At 45.7% G+C, this 20,900-nt stretch overlaps 1 protein-coding gene across 6 annotated transcripts in view; it reads right to left on the reverse strand.

Annotated features, from left to right (window-relative positions):
- The window catches only part of ANKRD11 (ankyrin repeat domain 11), a 232,036-nt gene extending 217,898 nt beyond the window's left edge, over positions 1-14,138 (reverse strand). For all 6 annotated transcript variants that reach the window (XR_012154550.2, XM_073308239.2, XM_073308240.2 and 3 more), the window contains exon 1: positions 13,773-14,138. The gene's annotated coding sequence lies outside the window, so the exon portion shown is untranslated. The remainder of the gene's footprint in view (positions 1-13,772) is intronic.
- Positions 14,139-20,900: the final 6,762 nt, after the last annotated feature.

Consider the following 20,900-nt stretch of genomic DNA (forward strand, 5'->3'; position numbering starts at 1 on the left):
ATGTACATTTTAAACATGTAAAAAAAGTAAAGATCTTGTAATGGCAAGGATCAAAATTCACTTTTAAACCTGCCTCACAATTCTCCTCCCCAAGCAGGAGAATCCTAGTGAGCTAAGTGGTCACTTTAACTCATAAGTGAACAGTCTCTTTACTCAGCACAAACTTCCTGGAAGTTAGTGGATGTGAGCAGGCCTGTCCCCCTCTCATCACAAGATGCCTTTTCAAGGTAGCAAGGGAGCTTTGCAGGGAGCAAGCTCTCATCCTTACACTGTTGGGGTGCATCCCGCTAGGAAAAAAAAAAAAGATATCTTACCAATCATTAGCTAACATATGGTAACATGACAAAATCCTAGTGAATATAAGGCAGTTTGCAGTTTTCACATTCGTTAGCAGGTTGAGGTAAACCCCAAGGGGAGCCTAGGGTAATGAAAAAAAAAAAACTATCCAGAAACAAGGAGCACATTAACAGTAGCATCCAGTATTCTGGACAGTGCAATACAAACCACACCATCCAGAATGCTGTCTGTTGTGCCAGACCACCCCATTCTTCTGTTTCACTCTGATGAATCAGCAAGAAATGGACAAGATTCCAGCTCTCTGAAGTGACTGGACAGCAGGGTTCTTGTTAATCTCAACCATCACACCTACTACTTCATAACAGTAATGTCCGTGGAGGTGCAGCCGAGACTCTGGTCACACTAGCCTGTTCTTTAAAAAAGGTTCTCACCAACAGCTTCAGCAGTGGGAGTACTAGTGCAGACGGGACTTCAGGTGCTACCCGGGCCTGTCTACACTAGCTCCCCCACGGCTGCTGTCACTGGCCGTTTTTTAGCCCACCAAATTTTGCAAAATTTAAGCCTGCATTTTTGAAAGTGACTTCAAATTGCAAGAAAAGTCAATGTGGAAAATGCACTGCAGTCTTCAAGGCCTCTTCATGCCTCTTCTGTTACTCAAACTAGTCAGTTTCACTTCTACAACTTACTCTGAGTAGCAATAAAAACAAGAATCATTCTGCTGCTTCAGAAAACGTAGAGGAAAGTACTGGAGCAAGGGCATCAAACAGGACCAGTGCGCGAGGACCAGCCTGCAGCTACATCTTGGAGCAAAGCTAGAGACGGGAGCTCACGCCTAACTAGACCCAGGCAATTTAGCCAGCCGTGCCAAACACACACCCCATTACCAAGTAGCCACCATACCATCCAGCTGGGGATAAAAGCAAAGATGCTTCTTACTAGTATCTCCCCTCCTTTACCTCCTAGCACAACTGCAGCTGTGCCCCAGGGTGAGGGGGAAGAGATACAAAGGATGATCACAAGGCAGTGAGGGGACAAGAGGGGAATCATCTCAGGAAGGTAAGGCAAAGAATTGGGGGTGGGGTGTGAGAATTCCAAATTAGGGAAGGGACAGGGAAAATCCCAAAAGGAGAGGGGAAAGAGATAACACAAGATGTTAGGGGACCAGTTATAGTGAGGAAGGCATCGTGGGTAGAGCTAATGGACAGAAGGGAGGACACCTCAATGCATTTTTTTTTTTTAAATTCAACATTTAACTTAAAGACACGCAACATCGCACTTGGAAAGGACCACAAAATTTAACTTTTGCGCCTGTGACCTTTTTCTCTCAGATGAGGACTAACTGAAATGGTAATTGGCCCATCACCAAGAACCAGTTAACACCTCTGCATTAGAGCTAGTCACAAAGGAGGACGAGCCAAAAAACAGATTGGAGGTAGAGGTCCTCAAACTCCCACTCCAAAAGTCAGGAGGGTTCTGGGATTGGGGTGTTGAAAGGAAATTCCTTCTTACTTCCAGCACCAGGCAGTAGAAGGGCTTTCAAATTTATCACAGACCTGAAAAGCTGAGAAGGATCCAGAGACAACACCAAGCAAGAGGGCTGCTGCTGCAGCAGAAAAAGCAGACAGAGCTTTTCACCAGGGCATTGCACCTGCATCTCAATGAGTACCCCATTCCCAGCTGGGACCTGGCAAATTCTCAAGCCTCATTCAAAGCAAACAATTGTTCAGATTCAATGCAAGCCATCTGCACCTGTGGGACACAGGAATATTCTGCAGGGAGGTAAATGTAAATACTAAACCTTCTGAGTTTTGGCCAGTGTCAGCTTGCAGAAGCAAGGGAGGTGTTAAGAAAAATTCATGCCACAAGCTGAGCTTTGTATCTACGTCTTTCCTAGATGGTGACGGCAAGTTGGAAAACACTGGGTCTGTTATCAGTGGATATTTTTAAAACCTCTCGGGATGGACAGAATGCCTATTCGCTTTGAAAAAAGGATTGCTACAGCCTTTGCTCATGAAACCATCGTAGAATAATGATCTGGCCAGTTATTGTCCAGTATTAACAAACTGGAAAGGGTTCAGAAAAGTGCTACAAAAGAATGATTCCAGGTTTTCAAAACATGCCTTATAGGGAGACATCTAAGGAGGTCAAACTATTTGGTTTATCCAAGAAAAGATTAAGAGGCAACTTGATCACAGTCTGCAAGTACCTACATTAGAAAGAGATGTAACATATATCATCAAATATAACATCTCCTTATTCTAGCAGAAAAAGGCATGACAAAATGCAAAGGCTGGAAGCTGAAGCTAAACAACCTCAGACCAGAAATAAGATGCACATTTCTAACAGGGAGGGTGTGACGTTCCCCTAATGTTGTCTGGACCAGTGATCGATCTGCTAGGTCACTCCAGTCCTCGACTCCGGAAGCCAGCTTTACCCTGCTCTGCTGTGAGAACACCCACTCCTGGGTTGTTCACACACAGCCTCTAGCATGTAAGTTGCTCCCAGCTATGTGAGTGAGCACTCTTGGCCAGCTGCTGCTTGGATTGTGCAACCGAATGACACTAGCCAAAATCTCTGTTCCCGGACACAACCCTAGGAACCTCCGTCTTGCAGTGTCCAGATATGCCTGCTGGACGCTGCAAGCTTATATGAGTTTGCCAATTTAACAGAGAAATTGTTATGTACCAGGCTTGTTATCCCAAGGGGAGTCTCTGACACGCTTCCAACAAAACACACTGCTTCAGGTAGAACAAACAAATTTATTAACTACAAAAGATAGATTTTAAATTATTATAAGTCAAAGCACAAGTCAGATTTGGTTAAATGAAATAAAAGCAAAACGCATTCTAAGCTGATCTTAACACTTTCAGTGCTCTTACAAACTTAGATGCTTCTCATCACAGGCTGGCTGGTTGCCCTTCAGCCAGGGACTCCCCTTTGATCAGTGCTTCAGTCACCTGGTGGTGATGTCTGTAGATCAGGGGTTCTCAGTCTGGAGGTTGGGACCCCTCAAGGGGCCGCACGATTATTACATGGGAGGTCGCAAGCTGTCAGCCTCCACCCCAAACTCTGCTTTGCCGCCAGCATTTATAATGGTGTTAAATATATTAAAAAGTGTTTTTAATTTATAAGGGGGTCATCCTCAGAGGCTTGCTATGCAAAAGTGGCCACCAGTACAAAAGTTTGAGAACCACTTCTGTAGTTGGAGGTGGAAGAAGAGAGCAAGCATGGCAAACATCTCTCCCTTTTATCACATTCTTTCTTCCCTCTTGGCTTTGCCCCTCACCCCTTTCAGAGTCAGGTGAGCATTACCTCATCATAGTACCAAACTGACCAAGGGAAAGGGGGTGATTCACTCAAGAGTCCAACAGATCCTTTGTTGCTGCCTAGGCCGGCATCCTTTGTTCCTGGAAGGCTGGGCTGGGTTTGTCCCATACATGCCCTGATGAAGTGTGAACTGCCCCTCTGCTTCTGGAAAGTTTTGCCAGGTCTTGTTTTAAGCCATGAGGGCACATTTTCAGCCTCATAACTATATACATGAAATTACAACCCATAACATTACTATAACAATGCTCAATGCATCATGAACCTTCCGAAAACACCCAACATGACAAACTTTGCATTGGATACCACACAATCATACAAGGATGAACATGAGGATGCTGGGTGTTCCCCCAAGGTACAGAGCATCACAGAAGGTAATTAATGATTGGTCCCTTCTACTCTTAAAATCTCTGAATCTGTTAATTCAGCTTCACATTTCTGTGTCACATTACTGAAATGGAGGTGGTAAGCCAACTCTCAGTATCTAAATGCATCAGATCTCCTTGCCCCTTGTCATTCTGATTGGAGAACTGGGTGTGGCACAGAAACTGCATTGGTCAATGATCACGTCTAGCGACGGGTGAAGATCAAGACTAAGGGCTTGTCTACACTGGCACTGTTACAGTGCTTTAACGTGGCTTGTGCAGTTGTGGCAGAGAGCTGAGAGACAGTCTCCCAGCACTCTAAAAAACCCACCTCCACGAGGGGCGTGTAGCTTCCAGCACTGGTGCACTGTCTACACCGGCGCTTTACAGCGTGGCCACTTGCAGCGCTCGGGGGGTGGTTTTTCACACCCGAGAAAGTTGCCGCGCTGTAAAGTGCCGGTGTAGACAAGCACTAAGTCTCTATTACACCCATCAGCTGTCTCATGGAATTGATCAAGAGGTGTTATTCGCTGGCCTCAAGACCCTAGCACAACAGTCGGTGGTGTGCCGAGTCTTCATTTATCCATTTTATTATTTATAGCATTTATTCATGCTAATTTAAGGTTTTGCATCCCAGTAATACATTTTAACGTTTTTAGAAGGTCTCTTTCTAGAAGTCTATAATATATAACTAAACTATTGTTCTATGTAAAGTAAATAAGGTTTTTCAAATGTTTACGAAACTTCACTTAAAATTAAATTAAAATGCAGAGCCCCCCCCCGGACCGGTGGCCAGGACCCGGGCAGCGTGAGTACCACTGAAAATCAGCTTGCGTGCCACAAGTTGCCTACCCCTGCCCTAGCAGGAGCAGATGGGGCTGTTCTTGAGACTTTGTTCTTTTCTCTGATAAAAATGGATAGCTGTGGACAACCACTCTACCACCCCTAAGTGTTCTTATTCAAGATGTATATGGAGCTGTTATCAAGGTTAGAGACATGACAGTATGCAAAGCCACCCTGCATTATGTCTGCCTTATGCAACCCAGACAATATGGTTAAGCACCTTTGTCAATGTCTAGCTGAGATGGAGTATGGATGGGGGCAAGCTGACTGAAGTTCAATCCAGAAAAAAAATGAGGCGATTGTGGGTTGTGAGAAGTCGCCAAAGAATACTGCAGATGTAACACGGTAATGGTGTTTGGCAACCCAGGTTACTTGGGTTGTTTTTAGACTGCCTTAATACAGCAGTGACCAGGATGATCTTCCCATCTGCACCCGCCCAGTAAGCAACAATCTTTTCCTCTGAGACACAGACCTTGCTACTCTTATCCACACATTTGTCTTCACAGCAATGATCTCTACACAAGGCTACAACTGTAGTCCCTTGGAAAACTGAAGTAGGAGCAGAATGCAGCAGTCTGCTTAGTAAGCAGTGCATCTTTTTATGACTACACCAGCATTCCACAATCTGCATTGACCATCTATTGGTTTGCATGTGGAGATGGGTACTAGATTGGACCCTGTAAAGTATACTTGAGAGACCATTTCTCTCAATATATTGCCACAGCTGCAGTCAGCCCTCACACCACAGCTGTCATCCCCTTGGTGTACAAGGCAAGCAAGCTGTTGATAGGATATTCTCCAGAAGGGCTCTTTGGCTCTAACTTGCTTCTATCTTAATCTAAAAAAAGTCTGAATCAGTTTACCTTTATGGCATACTGTAAAAACCATCTATTGCTAGCATTTGGGGGCATGTCTACCCAGAAGTTGCACTGGTGAAACTTGTGCGTGTAGACCAAGCCTACGTGTGGGCATTAGGGCGTTAAGTGAGAGAGGGTTTTTTGTTGCTTTGAACTGACCAGTTAATTGCCCTTTATGTGAGGGCTCATTATGCTACTTGGAAATTATTCCTGTATAATTTGTTATTTTAAACAACCACGAAGGCACCCAGAGCTGCATGTAAACATCTTATATTCAATAATGCAAGTTCCCACACACCTGATTTCATAATTTCATCAGTAAAAAATTATTCAAAAAATGTACAGTGGAGAATCAATATTTTCTGAAAATTTGTACTCTGTTCATAAATTCCAGTGTAATTTATTGAAGCAACACAAAATATTTTCAAAACTACTAACTTTTCAATCTCCTGTTACATAGGATGTCAAATCGCATTTAGGGACAATTTGCTACCTGTGGTTAATTTCTTAAAAGGGTAATGATCTCTTCACCTCAGACCTAGTAAGTACTCCATTTAAGACTAATCCAGAAAGCACTTATGATTAATGATAAAGTTTTTACAGCTTCATGCAGCTCTAAATGAAAAACTATTTTAGATTTATTCTAAATATGATTATACTGGAAAAAGTCAGTCAACACTATAAAAAATGTGGGAACCAGCTTCTCTAGCACATCTTCAAAGTTCTTGTTTTCATTAGCTAGATGCATTTAAATGTCCCATGGCAGCTCCCTATAGAAGAGAACACCATGGGTCCAAAGTCTGAAAATTGCCACAAACAAGAATCACCTTAACACTTCCTATTCATGGAGCAAGTCAAAGGCAATCTAAATGGAAAGAGAAGCATTCCTAAGCAGGTAGGAAGAAAACCATGGATGGTAGGTATTTACCAGAAGTGGGTTTTATCAGGTAAAATCATGGTTTTTATTTTAAAAACTGCTTCATTACTGCACACCACATTACACTTAGTTCTAACCACATATTCAAATTGTGGTTATATGAGGCAGTAGATTTGGAAATTAATTTAGAGTTGTACAAATAAGTAAAACAGCAGTAGGCATAATACTAATATATGCAATATAATACTGAACATCAATGTCTGTATTAAAAAAAAAAAAAAGGACTTGTGGCACCTTAGAGTGCAAGTCCTCCTTTTCTTTTTGCGGATACAGACTACCACGGCTGCCCCTCTGAAAAAAGATCAATGTCTGTATACATTTGGTTTCGTATTTTCTCAAGCAAGTTGTGTGTGCAATGACTCATTTCAATATTATATACATATTTTATATACTACAAAACTATTATCAAATTGCTAAATATTTTTCAGTAATTTTCATCAGTATATTCTAATAATCATTTTATTCTCCCCAGTTTCAATGGGGTTTAAACCAGTATTTACCAGTGCCCTATCCTAAACTAATTTTTCCCGGGAAATTGTCAATCCTGGTGAAAAGGTCAGTTTTCTCCACTCCATATCGGGATAACTTCCATTTATAATCCCCACTCTCCTTCCAAGGCCACAGTTAGTAGAAAACTTTTTTTAACCAATATAAAAAAGCAGCAGCCTTGCACAGGCCTGATCTCAAGGAAGTTGAAAGGCAGAATTCATTTAGTGTTTTTCAATGTTTTCATAAAATATTGCATTATTTTAGTAAACCAAATAGTATTACATTTAAAGATAGGCAAACTACTGATTTTATATGAAGAGGAGATCTTATTTTAAAATACTGAACATATACAGTTTGGCTTCCTTAAAATAAGGGGAAAGACTGCCTATAGATTTCTGGAGGATAAATAATTCAGTGCATGAATGCCAAGGGCAGTACAGCAAACATAAGTCTTACATTTATCCATATGGCAGGGACAATGCAGACAGTAATATGCTTCACATCACCACCCTGACAATGACTTCAACCCTGACCTAGAAAATAACCAACACTTTCTTCTAGCTACAAGCGCTAATTCACTCTGAGCCCTTACTCACCCATGGTATAAAGGGCTATTGCACACTTCATTTACGTGGGGTAGCATCTGCTAAATTCTAAACCTGAACTCATTGCATTTTTGGCCTCTTCTCACTCTTGTTAATCCACTGACTGGAACAATTAAAGACTTATTCACATGAACTTATAAGGAAAGATGAGGACTAAGCAGAAATGGATCCATTTCTCTAAGGAGAGCTCTGAAACCTGCTGAGAGTTTGTACATTCGTATTATCAAAGCTCTGAGGATCAACAAAAACCTAAGCCAGTGTTTCCTATTCATAAGAGCTTGTGAACCAACTGTAGCAGCAAGAACAGAGAGGGAATACAGTGACTGAATGAGGCCAGAGGCCTTCCCAACTGATAGCATATACTGCATGGTTCTTCCCAATCTATTTCACCGTATGGTGCAGGACAACAGAGCTCCTTATAGCAGTGGTTCTCAAAGCTGGTCCGCCGCTTGTTCAGGGAAAGCCCCTAGCGCGCCGGACCGGTTTGTTTACCTGCCGCGTCCGCAGGTTCGGCCGATTGCGGCTCCCACTGGCCACTGTTCGCCGCTCCAGGCCAATGGGGGCTGCGGGAAGCGGCAGCCAGCACGTCCCTTGGCCTGCGCAACTTCCCGCAGCCCCCATTGGCCTGGAGCGGTTAGCTTAGCTAAAGTATATGTAAGTGTTCAACCATCCCCACATCTGAGACTATTGGATAGCTTGCCTAAAATCTCTAGGAAGCCTCAAAGAATAGAAGAGGCAGGAAATAAGAGTAAACAGTGGGATTCTTGGTAACAGAAGCTTCTGATAACACTGACTGAATTTTCTCTCTCATTCCCAAATTACTCATTTTAGTTATTAAAAAGAACTCAAACACAGACAAGCATCCTAAGGACTCATGTAAAGAAAAAAAGAGTTTGAAGATGCCACTAACAGTCTTAATGGATCTCAATGATGGGAAATGAATCTTGAAAGCCATCAGATCAAAGCAAGATCTTTTGTGTGTGAGGACTTAAAGTTACTCTTGGAGCCACAGAACTTAACACCATCTTTAAAAAATATTTTGCTCAAATAAATGAAGCAGCAGTCTCTCATCAGTCAAGTGGTATGGATCTTTTATGGGATTGGCATCCTACTTGCAGGATAAAAACTAAAGCAGATTTGGAGATAGCTCACTCAGGCGGTGGAAGTTTCACAAACTGAAGTAATGCTGCTTGCCTTTTTCACCAGAGAATGTTTTGGACAGGTTTTCCTCTTCTATTAGCATTTAAGTGACTTTGTTTGTTTTGTAAGTTTGTAAAGATTAATTGTATTTATTACAGGTGGACACCACTCACAACTGGGTCACAAGTGAATAGTAAGGATGAACTGACATATTATCAAACAAAAGGCTTCAATAACCTGAAATTAAGATTACAACTATCTTAATTACATAAGGGAAGTTACTTGAAAACGCTGTAATTTTCTCAACATTATAAAAGTCTGAAAATTCAAGGTGCTGTTAAAGTCGAACAGCATTAACTCTGACCTCAAGTATTAACAACTTTCCATCCTCATAACCCACTGCATATTACAATGTAAAATAGAAACATTTTGATTAAGGAGGTTTTAATAAGCCCATGGCTGTATAAATCCACTTTGTGTACTGTGTGCCTGTGACATCAAGTAATTCGAGTCCATATGATTTCTCACTACCCTGCACCCATGGCACATAAGTTATATAATCCTTGGCTCAGACCTTAAGAGGTATGTTGTAGCCCCAGATACAGAAACTACATGCCCATGCTCAATCTAGTTGCAAAAGAACATATTTAAAAGCAGCATATGTATTCGTCCCTGCAAAATTTCAAACAAATTGGTTTAAATTAAGTACAATTAAAGTTTATAATAAAACACTAATCTCAACCTTAACTAAGGAGAAAAGGAATCTCTCTCCTTAATCTCATTTAACAGGTGTAATAGCTGTAATGCTCATACATGTTAGCATGACAACAGACAAGCTGCCTTTACTGCATTCTCACCAGCTAAATAAAATGAAGAAAAAAAGCAGCCAATGAATATACCATTAGAATAACTACCATCTAACTCAGGGGTGGGCAAACTACGGCCCGCGGGCTGGATCCGGCCCCTCAGGGCTTTGGATCCAGCCCGCAGGATTGCCCCCCGTGGTGTCGCAAGCCCTGCGCCACTCTCAGAAGCAGCCGGCACCACATACCTGGGGCCTGGTGGGTGGGGGCAGAGGGCTCTGTGCATTGCCCTTGCCTCCAGGCACCGCCCCCCCCACAACTCCCACTGGCCAGGAACGGGGAACCGCAGCCAATGGGAGCTTTGGGGGAGGTACTTGGAGGCCTGGTAAGGGCAGCACGCGGAGCCCTGTGCGCTGTACCCTCCCCCAGAGCCACGCAGGGACATAATTCTGGCCGCTTCCCAGAACAGTACGGCATGGGGCCAGGGCAGGCATGCAGGGAGCCTGCCCTGGCCCCGGTGCGCGCCGCTACCACCCCGAAGCCACTTTAGGTAAGCAGCGTTGGGCCGGAGCCCGAACTTCTCCTGCACCCCACACCCCAACTCCCTGCCCTGAGCCCCGTCACACCCCAACCCCCTGCCCTGAGCTCCCTCCCACAGTCCACACCCCTCCTGCACCCCTGCCCTGAGCCTCCACCTGCACAATGCACCCCTCCTCTGTCCCAATCCCCTGTCCTGAGCCTGTTCCTGCACCCCATCCCACACCCCAACCCCCTGCCCCAACCCTGCATACAATTTCCCCACCCAGATGTGGCCCTCGGCCCAAAAAGTTTGCCCACCCCGATCTAACTATTTCCAAACATATTGGATTTGCTGTTGTGGGATCTATTGGTATCCGTGAGGCATTTGCAAAGCAATCCACCATCATAGTATTTCAGTACCAAGGGACAGTTATAATCTATATTGCAGTCCATCATGGAATACCTGAAATTCAACTAGTCCACACAGGAGAGAGAGAGAGGGAAATGCTCTTAAACAACAGAAAACTGTCACCTGGGAATGTTCTAAAAAACACACTCCTGGAGCCAGATTGTCCTTCAACTTTTGTCTCCTTTGAAAAATTTTTCCATAGTAATTAGAACTTCCAATTTTTACTGAACCTCCAGAATAAGAGGAATGCCCCATCCCTAAAAAAATTTATTTTCGAACCCATGAGAATATACATATGGTGTAAGCAGTTTTTAAATAGTGCAGATTCTTCACTTTACAGTAATGCTGAAAATGCAGTTTTTTCTAATTTACCTCCATTATTCAGTGGCTCTAAAGAAGTCCTATAACATTCATCGTTGTAGGCGACAAAATGTAGTTGGGTGGTCAGTAAGACCTAGGAGTCTCAAATTATCCTGTTACGATGCTTACGTATGTAAACTATTGGTCTGCTTTTTATGATACAAAGTCAGACAAAAAATTTTAAGCCTAAATCTGAAAAACATGACACTGCCAAGCCTTAAAGGAAACAAAATGGACTATACGCAAAAAAAAGTATCCATCTTAGTACCCTTCTTTCCAATATATTTATAGAACAAAATGCCATTTTTTATTCTGTGTGTAATTACACAGTTAAAATAACCACCACCTATAGTAAGTAATCCATCTCATTTACCGAGGAAGCAAACGTTGGTGCAGTATGATCAACGTGACTAGTCTACACTGACCCTAGAGAAACACACTTGCCTGCTCTACTGAACAGCATAAGGGTGCACGACAAAACTCTCAAAAGGAGGGAAACTATACAAGACTTTGTCCACTTTATTTTATATTCTACTTATGTTCTAAGCAGCTACCTTTCATCCATTTTCAAATTATACAAAGCTGCTTCTAAAACTGAAAGGTATAATCTAAACAGGTGCTCTGTCACACATACAAAAAAACCAGCACCATAACATCAATGCAAATTTGTATTTCCTTCTCACCAATGCTCCCACCCACAAAACCAACATAGGGACAACCTGTCAAAGTAAAAATAAAAGACATTACAATATTATGAGACTAGAAAGAGGTGCATAAGTGGAAAATAAAAGTATACGAATATCGAGTTTGAGATTCACAACTGGACATTTCTAACTTCACTGCTACCAAAAACAACTCCCCTTGGAGACAGGAAAAATTCAGTTAATCATTTGGATCACATTTAGATAAGAAGATGGAGATGGGACCAACCATTTAGATTTAAAGAAACAGCTTCACACTAGAACAAAAGCACTTGAACAAATCATAGAACACAAAACACCTACAGAGTAACCAACATGCCAAGGAAGGTAGTATCTAAATTCCTAGGCCTCCTCCAATACTCACTACTAAGAGTAATCAGTATCTGTGTGGCCCCAAATAGATAGAGTTCCACAGAACCTCCCACACAAAAATACAGATTGCTCTATAGAAAGATCTGCCACTAACTGAACCCTTCCCAAAGAACAAAACAGGTCATACCACTTCAGCACTGATGTTTCATTAGCATATCAAACAATATGCTTAAGAATTTCTCTATTCAGACATGGAGAGGGAGTCAAATATGGATCATATTTCACTTTCTCTGTAATAATTATGCATTTATACTGTAACCCACTGTTACCATTCAAAAGTGTCGCACTGTACACCTTTTATTTGGGGACTCCTCTACCACTTGAAAGGGACAGAATCAACTTAAAAATCCTTATTAACTAATGACAAAAAAATCTAGTTCCTGATAGAACACACTTTAAACAACATGACACATTTAAAAAACTTTTTTAAAATGCACACGGGTTGCTTTCTAAGGTTTTTTTTTTCCTTTCTTTCTTTCCAGAAAAGGAAGAACATGGGAAACAGTGAATGTGACTATATACAAAAGTGTGTCAAACTGATTAAACAGCACAGAAAAACATGTAATTAACAACCTTCCTTCAGTCAGAAGTTTCAAGTAATTATAGCAGTTACTAAATAGTCAAATAAATATGATTTTCAAGTTGACATTGTCCCTTTAACATCCTTGTCTAACTGACAAAACTATCCTGTCTATGCCCAGTTTCTGGAGTCATCTCAGAAGATTAATTTTGCTTTAAGGATACTGTTTGGGATTTGTTTTCACTGTCTATAGGGCCAGGTTCCTGGTAGTAAGTGAGCACTTTGTGTACAAAACCACAGAAAGGGGGAGGGAGGGGAGCCCTTTCCTGCAACTAGATATCAAAACAGATCTACAACCTTAGTGTAGAAGCCAATCTGTAAACACACCAGCTCTTGTGTCTCAATGAACAGGCTGATTTTCAATCCACACACACCCCCACCCTCACAAGACAGCTGCTCTCTCTGGAAAAGGGCAGAGGGCATTGCAGGGCTCAGCTCCTCCAGGCTTCTTGGAGGGGGAAGAGACACGATTTGCCTTTATAAACATGCAATCAATCTCGTGAACTAAGGGGGGGTGTAAATTCTAGACTGGCAAAGTGCAGCTGTTTTTTGCTAAGGGGCAAGGCTGGAGTGCAACCCCTTCCACCAGTGCACAAAAGCTTTTCCAAGGAGAAAAATACTGAGCAATTTAGAGATTAAACAGGAAAAAAATAAATGCAGATCAACGAGCCTTGCTGGCTTCAAGCAGATCAGCTTCCCCCTCTGCACGAACAGAGCTAACGCCTACCCAGGGATGATGAAATGGGAAACGGAAATTACCATTTCAGACAACTTTTCATATTGTTTCTTCTAGCAAGTGCTACTGCCCCTCCCCCCCACCGAGGGGCTGCCCCTCCCCCCGCACGGCTATCCTTTCCCCCCCCCGCACGCGCCCCCACCCCCCCTACGGGACTGCCCCCCCCGGCACGCGCCCCCACCCCCCCTACGGGACTGCCCCCCCCGGCACGCGCCCCCTCCCCCCCTACGGGACTGCCCCCCCCGGCACGCGCCCCCTCCCCCCCTACGGGACTGCCACCCCCCGCCCCGAGGGGCTGCCCCCCCCGGCACGCGCCCCCTGCCCCCCCCACGGGACTCCCACTGCTCCCCGCCCCGAGGCCCTTCTCTCCTACCCCGCGCTGCTCCCCGACCTCGAACCCCACTCGCCCCCCCCCCAGCTCGCCCCGCTCCTCACCCCAGGTCGGTGCTGGGCGCGCAGGGCTCGGCCCCTCCTCACACGCCGTCCCCCGGCTGCAGCCTCCCGGGCGAGCGAGGCCTCCGGCTCCTCCAGCCCCGCCGCATAGGGGAGGCGGCGGGCGGGGAAGGGGGCTCGGGACCCGCCCGGCGGCGGCGGCGGCCCCGGCGCGGGGAAGCGCAGGCGGCTGGGAGCGGCTGCTCGGTCGGGACCCGGCGGTGGCGGCCGGCTCTAGTGCTCGGGGCTGCGGCTGTCGCGGCGGCGCCTCCTCGCCCTGCGCTCCATGGCCCGCCAAGCTCCGTCCTCCCTCGGCGGCTGCGGCCCCCGGCTCGCCAGCGCCGCCAGCCTCGCTCCCACCCGCCGCTGAGACGCGCCTGCCCATTGGTCCGCCGCCCCGCGCCGCCCCATTGGCTGGCTCCCGGCAGGGAAAGTCCCGCACGGGGTGACACAGGCACGCCGCGCGTGGCGTCAACGGAAGACCTCCGTCCCGTTAGCGCGCGGGCGCGAGGCGGAGCCTGTTGTTCTGCGCGGTGACGGCGGCGGCGGGCGGGCCCATCGGATTGGTTCATTTATCGTGACGCGGGGGCCCCCCCAGGGGCTGCCTCGGGAGAGTCGCGTGAGCGGCTCTTTCCGGGGCGTGGCTGCCTCGCCTCCGCTCTGCCGTAGCCTTCGGGGCGCGAGGAAGAGGCTGCGCCGGAGGACGGTGGCCGGGCCGGGCCAGGGCGGCTGCGGCCTCCCGCGGGCGCCCCGCTCGCAGCCCGCCCCGGGACCGCGGGGGGCCGCCCGCCCCGCCCGGGCCTGGTTCCCCGGGCCCCGCTGGAGGGCGGCCCCCGCTGCCCGGATGTCGCGGCTGGATCTCCGCTCGCGCAGGGGCGGGGCGCCGGCTCCAACGAGGTCCAGGGCCCGGGTCGCTTCCTTCTCCGGGCCCCGGCCCTCTGTCTCCGGTAAGGCGCTGCCTGCCCCCGGGGCCGCCCCCGGCCTGCTCGGGGACTGCCCGGGCGCGGGCCCTTAGCGGAGAAGGGCTCAGAGCCCGGCCGGGGCTATGTGAAGAGCGGGACCGGGGCTAACGGCCCAGGAGCCAGCCGGGAAGGGGCCAGGTGAGAGCTGCCTGGGGAGGAAAGGAGAGGGCCGGAGGACCATGGGGAAAAGCAAAAGGCTGATGGTGAGGACGGGCCGGAGCCGGCGAACACCTGCTGAGTGAGCGCTCAGGCAGGGTCGGCTAGGAACAACCAGCCTGGCATGAGGCGGTGAGCCCAGTGCAAAAGGGCCGAGGCTGGAGGCTGGGTCGGAGGGGAGGCCTGGGTGGGTGGAACGCTGCAAAGCTGACTTGAAGCAAGCCTGCAGGCAGCAAAGACCAGAACAAGGGGTTAGTCCTGCAAGGAGGGGCGGTCGCTCGGGGCGGGCAGGGCCTGGCTGAGTGAAATGCTGCGGGGAGTTAGCTCGTGGGAGACCTGACTTGGGGATACCAGAGAAGAGTCGGGGAAAGTGAGCAAATCTGGGAGCTGTCAGGTAGAGGGCCTGGAGGGTGGCGCCCTGGAACAAGGTGGAGAGAGTCTGGGGATGGACTCCTGGGAGGGTGAACTGGAAATGATAGCCTGGGAGGGAGCATGAAAAACTGCTGTAATGGTACCTGTTGTAGTTCGGGGTTTTGGAAGAATGGCTTTATAATGAGGATTCTATGGACTACAGAACATGTACAGGAATGCCTCAAAGTGAGCTTTTTGGATTGGATACTGAGCAACTGTATTCCCTTTATGACTGGACCGGGAGGAAACTGAGGCAAGTGCACTTGTGCTGTGACCTGCTGGAGAGCACTTGAGGCAGGGATCCACCTATCAGGTCTCCACTTTTTATCCAAATCTTGAGACATCAGGATTCATTTTGAGCTCTTGTTTGATCATATTCCATATTCAAGGCCCTGCAACAGAAAAGGTACTGCCATCATGTGAGGGCGTGGGGACTTTGAGCTATGGTGCTTCTAACTGTCCTAGTGGGACATGAAATAATGCATCTGTACAAGCAACCCAGAACTTTTTTGCAGCCATAACACACTGTAAATGCATCAGCCATGGCCAATTCCTAAATTTTTCCCAAATTTAATCTCCCTTTGTTTTCTTCTTGCACATAAAACTGTAAAAGCTCAGGGGAACTGCACATGTGGTTTTCCCCCTTGTAGCTCAGGAAAGGCACCCACTTCTAGGCTCCTCAGCTGTTACCTCTCTTGGATGGAGACTAGGTCTCTCTCTCTCTTCTTACCAGGGTTTGCTGGGCTACACAGTTCCCTGCCTACACTGAGTTCCCCAGCATGTCTAACTGCTTAAGCAGGTCTGCTTTGCTTTCTCAACCGAAGTTAAAACAGCATAATTAGCTAAAGTTTTACGGTCCCACACAGGTTTTCCTAAGCAAGCCCATTTATTCTTAAGGTGAAAGCATTAACAGAAATCTTATTAAAATAAAAACCTGCACACATGCTGATTAGTTTACCCCCAACTCCAGCAAGGGTTCTGGTAGGAGTCAGTCCCTCAAACCACATACAGGAGTTTTTCTGTGGTTATCAGTTCATATCCCCTTTTGCTTAGAATTAGAACCCTTATGAATCTGTGAGAGTCTTCTCCCCTCCCCGCCCCACCCTTTTATACAAGTGGGGTCTCTGATCCTGAAACCCTGGTAACAAGTAATCCGTAGACAGTGGGTTTCTCCTCAGGGTGTAGAATCAAAAGTTTGGATCCAGGGGTTGGAATCTGTGTTCCCCTCTTCCCGTGTATTTCCTAGGATTCTTGTCTGCCAGATTGTTTAAAAGAGACCTTTGAAGCTCATAATATTTTCCAGGGTTTACATTACTCATGTCTCCCCCGAGGGACATTACATACAATCCTACAATAAGACATAAATGTTTGCATTTTTAATACAATTTCATTTGTATTCTGCTCACTCCTTCCAAATCATTCATGAAAATAAGTAAGGATAGTTCTCACACAGGTCCCTGGGGATAGGAACCGTACAAGTCTCCTCCCTCCAAATTAATGTTGCAGTATTTGGGCCAGATCCTGCAAGCACTACACAGGCCATGAACTTGTTACTGTGAGCAATCTAATTGAAACCAAGGCAACCGCTCACAGTAGTAACAGCACTTCTGCCAAGACCGCCACCTCAGGCCAGCCATGGGGGGGAGTAAGAGGGTACATCCTGGTAAACAACTGAACCTCAAGCCAGCAGTAAGAGGGTAAACTTCTACCATCACTTTAGCTTACTGGCTACAGGGTAGTGTCATGCTGATTTGTTGTTGGGGATCTCCCAAGACCCTCTTCCACTTGGTTCCTCAAGGACTCAATTTGACTCCACTTGCTTCACTCAAGTTCCTTTATTTGGCATCCAGCAAAGCTATGCTGAATTGATCAGTCTCAAAGTAGGGTGGGTATATAGGGCATACCCACACATCCAAAGTTACACAGCAAACCTCTTCCTTCGTTTACATTTACATGTCACATTGTATCTGCTGTGTATTAATCACACATTTTGAGATTGGCTTGGTCATCTTGTAGGAACCAATCCCTCTACAGCATTCTCAGTCCACGCACTGTTTGTGCACGACTTACTCTTCACCTCATTGTATGTTCCAAGCTTTTCTTATCTTCTCCATTGTAAATGCTTCTGTGGGTGTATCCGTTGTCTTAGCTAGTACAGACATTGTTTCCAGCCTGCTGATCCCTATATCTTCTTGAGTCCTATCTCCCAAGAAATGAGGCCTCATCCATGCCCAATTCCTTATGTCAAACCAGGCCTACGTTTGCACCTAAACCCAGACTGCCCTGCCCCTGTCATGATGGCTGTGACTCTTTTGTCTGAGGCTTTTTCATTCCAGTTACACAGGTCAGTCACATAAGGAAAATTGAGACAGAACCTTATGAATCAGAACCTTGGTTTGCCACTGAATGTGGCTCTTCGGCCATTTCTCCTGCTTCCTTTGGGATGGAGCAGTTCTCTCTCTCTCTCGTGCTGGACCGGTCTCCTGCCTTTGTCGCAAAGAGCTTGAGGTAGCAACAAAAGCAGGGGATTGCATGCTTGACTGCCACTGTGCCCTAATGCTACTGTGCAGAGTGCTGTACATGGGAATAGGGATTCCTGCTGTGGTAATGCTGCATGTTGGTGGTTCCTGCATTACAGTACCAGTGCAAAAATACTGTGGTTGCACTGGATGTGGTTATGGGTATTGCTGTAGCACCACTGAGCCCAGTTACAGACTAGTGTTCCATTGTGCTGGGTGCTGTACAAATAGAGCAAAAAGACAGTCCCAGCCTCAAAGAGCTCACAATCACAGAATCAGACAAGACAACCTGTGGGGAGCACAAAGAAACAGCCAGCCAGCAATGGTCAGTGAGACAGGAAGAGCTCAACAAAACTCTTTGGTATTGTGTGTGGGACTCATTTCATTTCTGACAGAGAGAGGTTTCGCTTCCACACCTACCATGCCATGGGACGCATTCATTACAGCCCCTTTACAATGACAAAAGCAAAGCAGCTGTAAGGCCCCTTAGAACTTATTCCTGGTATAAGAGCGCCAACAGGTACAGAATCAGGGTAGCTTTGCCCCACCCCACCCCCCGAAACTCCCAGCACACCGTTGAGATGGGTGTGGCCAGGGGCAGGCATTCCTAAATACTACCTGTTTCCCAGGTGTTAAAACCCTTAGTTTTTTTCAGAGCCAAAGCACAAATTGGGGTTGCTCTGGTTCTGCAATATCAGATGCCTTTACCAGGCTCTGTAGGTATAGGTTAGAGTCTGGGTGTCTGACTGCATTGTGAATTGTTAATTAAGAATTGTTAATGCTTCCATCCACCTAGCTGCATCTACACTGGGAGGTAGGTTGACCTAACTACAGTACTCGGGGGCAACATTTTTCACATCCCTGAGCAACGTAGTTAGGTTGACCTAATTTTTAAGCACAGACCAGGCCTTGTACTGCTTGGCTTCTTAAGACTGTCCCCTGTCTTACATAAAAGGGCAAAGCCTTACTTCTCTCCCTCCTCCGTAAGATCTAATGAAACTGTCAAAAGAAAGGTTTCAGAGTAACAGCCGTGTTAGTCTGTATTCGCAAAAAGAAAAGGAGTACTTGTGGCACCTTAGAGACTAACCAATTTATTTGAGCATGAGCTTTCATGAGCTACAGCTCACTCGCTTGTCCTCCCCCCATTAGCGTCTCTTCTACGCATTCCACTGTGAAATGCTGTGTCCAAGTTAGATGCCATCCTCTGCTGCCTTAGGGCTGGTCTACACTGCAAAGCTAGATCAGTTTAACTACATCGCTAAGGGCTGTGAAAAATTTCACATCCTGTGCAATGTAATTAAGCTGTCCAAAGTCCCGCTGTGGACACTGCTCGGTTGACAGAAGAATTCTTCCATCAACCTAGCTACTGCCCCTCGGGGAGGTGAATTTACTACAGCTACAGAAGAACCCCTTCCAATTGTTGCTGTAATAAGTGTCGACACTATGGCAGTGCATCTGTGCTGCTGTAGCATTTCTAGTATAGTCATACCCTAATATTCAGTAGTGAGCAAGAGGGGAAAGGTCCTTTTCCCCCCTTCATATTCTAAATATATTTGGCTGTAACAATTTCCCTGAAAGACATTAATGTCTTCCACGTCAGAGGTCCTGCATTATGTTGGAAGTTAAAGCCGCCTTCTGCGTGGCCCTGACCTTTATATTTGAACACCACATATGAAAGCATGAACAGTCCATCTACAGAAAAAGGATTAAAGGTGCACTGTAAAAGAAAGCAAAATTGCGTTTCTTGGTGTTTTTCCAGAGGGTTTTTTTATGATAGATAAGAAAATCTATATTTTTAATCTGTGTGGGTTTTTTACATTATAACTTTTGGTATGGTCTCCTTTTGACTCTGTGGATGACTAGGGAACTGCTAGGATTATGACTTCACAATAAATAAAATGTGATCTACTGAGAGAAATGACTATTCTGGCTGTTCGCTTGCTTTTGTTCCTTCCACATTAGCTGAAACATTTAGGGGGGAAAAAAACTTTAAGGGTTCAGCTCCCATACCCTTCAATTAAGGCCTGGGAGAGCACACAATGCGTATTTGAATCCCTCCACTAAAAATGGAAGACAAAATTTGACAGCCTTAATACGCAGGGGAAGCAAAGAAAAATATTTGGAGAAAAATATATATTTAGGCCTACTTTGTACAACACAGGAAAGCAAAAAAGAGCACAAATTCACTCTTTTCCTTTCTCAGGCACCCTTGAAAGAGAAAAGATGCTAGAACGTTAGTCTTTACAGATGCCCACTCTCACAATAGCTGGAGTTTTAAAGCCCCAGCTCCTGGAGCCATGGGACTACATGAGAATCTGTTTTAATTTTAAAAAGAAAAGCCGTTCATAGCTAGAAAATGTGGCTCAAGTACACTCAAAGCTCAAAAAAACAAAAAGCAAATTTTTAAAAATAACCTTTTTTTAAAAAATAGCATGCGTCTGGATGGCCTCAATTCTGAATACCTGAGGCTGGCAGTACTGAGTCTTTGTTACATAAACACATGTTGAGTCTACATTTTTAAGCCAGTAGAGTGATCACAATGGAAATTAGTAAGAAATCTTTCAAGATGCCTGTGTTCTTCCTTAAGGGTTTAATTCTTGAGGATAAGCAAAGTAATATTTTTTTAACCAAATATTTCCAGAAAACCCCTAACCTGAGCAATCTCCTCAGTCCTGTAGTGAATGGGTATGGAGTTCTACCTCCAAGGCACTCTCTCCTTATCCTCCAGCTCTCTCCCTATCTTCCTCTGAACACCAGTGCAAGGGTGGGGGCAGAGCTGAGCAGGAGTAAATCCCATTTGCCAAAGACCAGATAAAATCCCTGCACCCTGTCACAATATATTTCTGTTAAATAATAAATACATTCTTACAAATAACTTCATTAACACAGTGTTAAATTTGCCCGGTGGTGTCTCGTGCCCTTCCAGAATATCAATTTCAGCAAAACTCAAAACGTCTGAAAACCAGGAAATGAATTAAAGTAAATGGCCATGCAACCTTAACTCTGGTCCCCTGAAGCTGGCAATAACCACTGTGAATTCTTTTCACGCACCCCAGTTGCACTGACTGTCTTAGGTGTAGCTG

Source organism: Lepidochelys kempii, chromosome 12, assembly GCF_965140285.1.
Source record: "Lepidochelys kempii isolate rLepKem1 chromosome 12, rLepKem1.hap1, whole genome shotgun sequence".
NCBI classification, from domain to species: Eukaryota; Metazoa; Chordata; order Testudines; family Cheloniidae; genus Lepidochelys; species Lepidochelys kempii.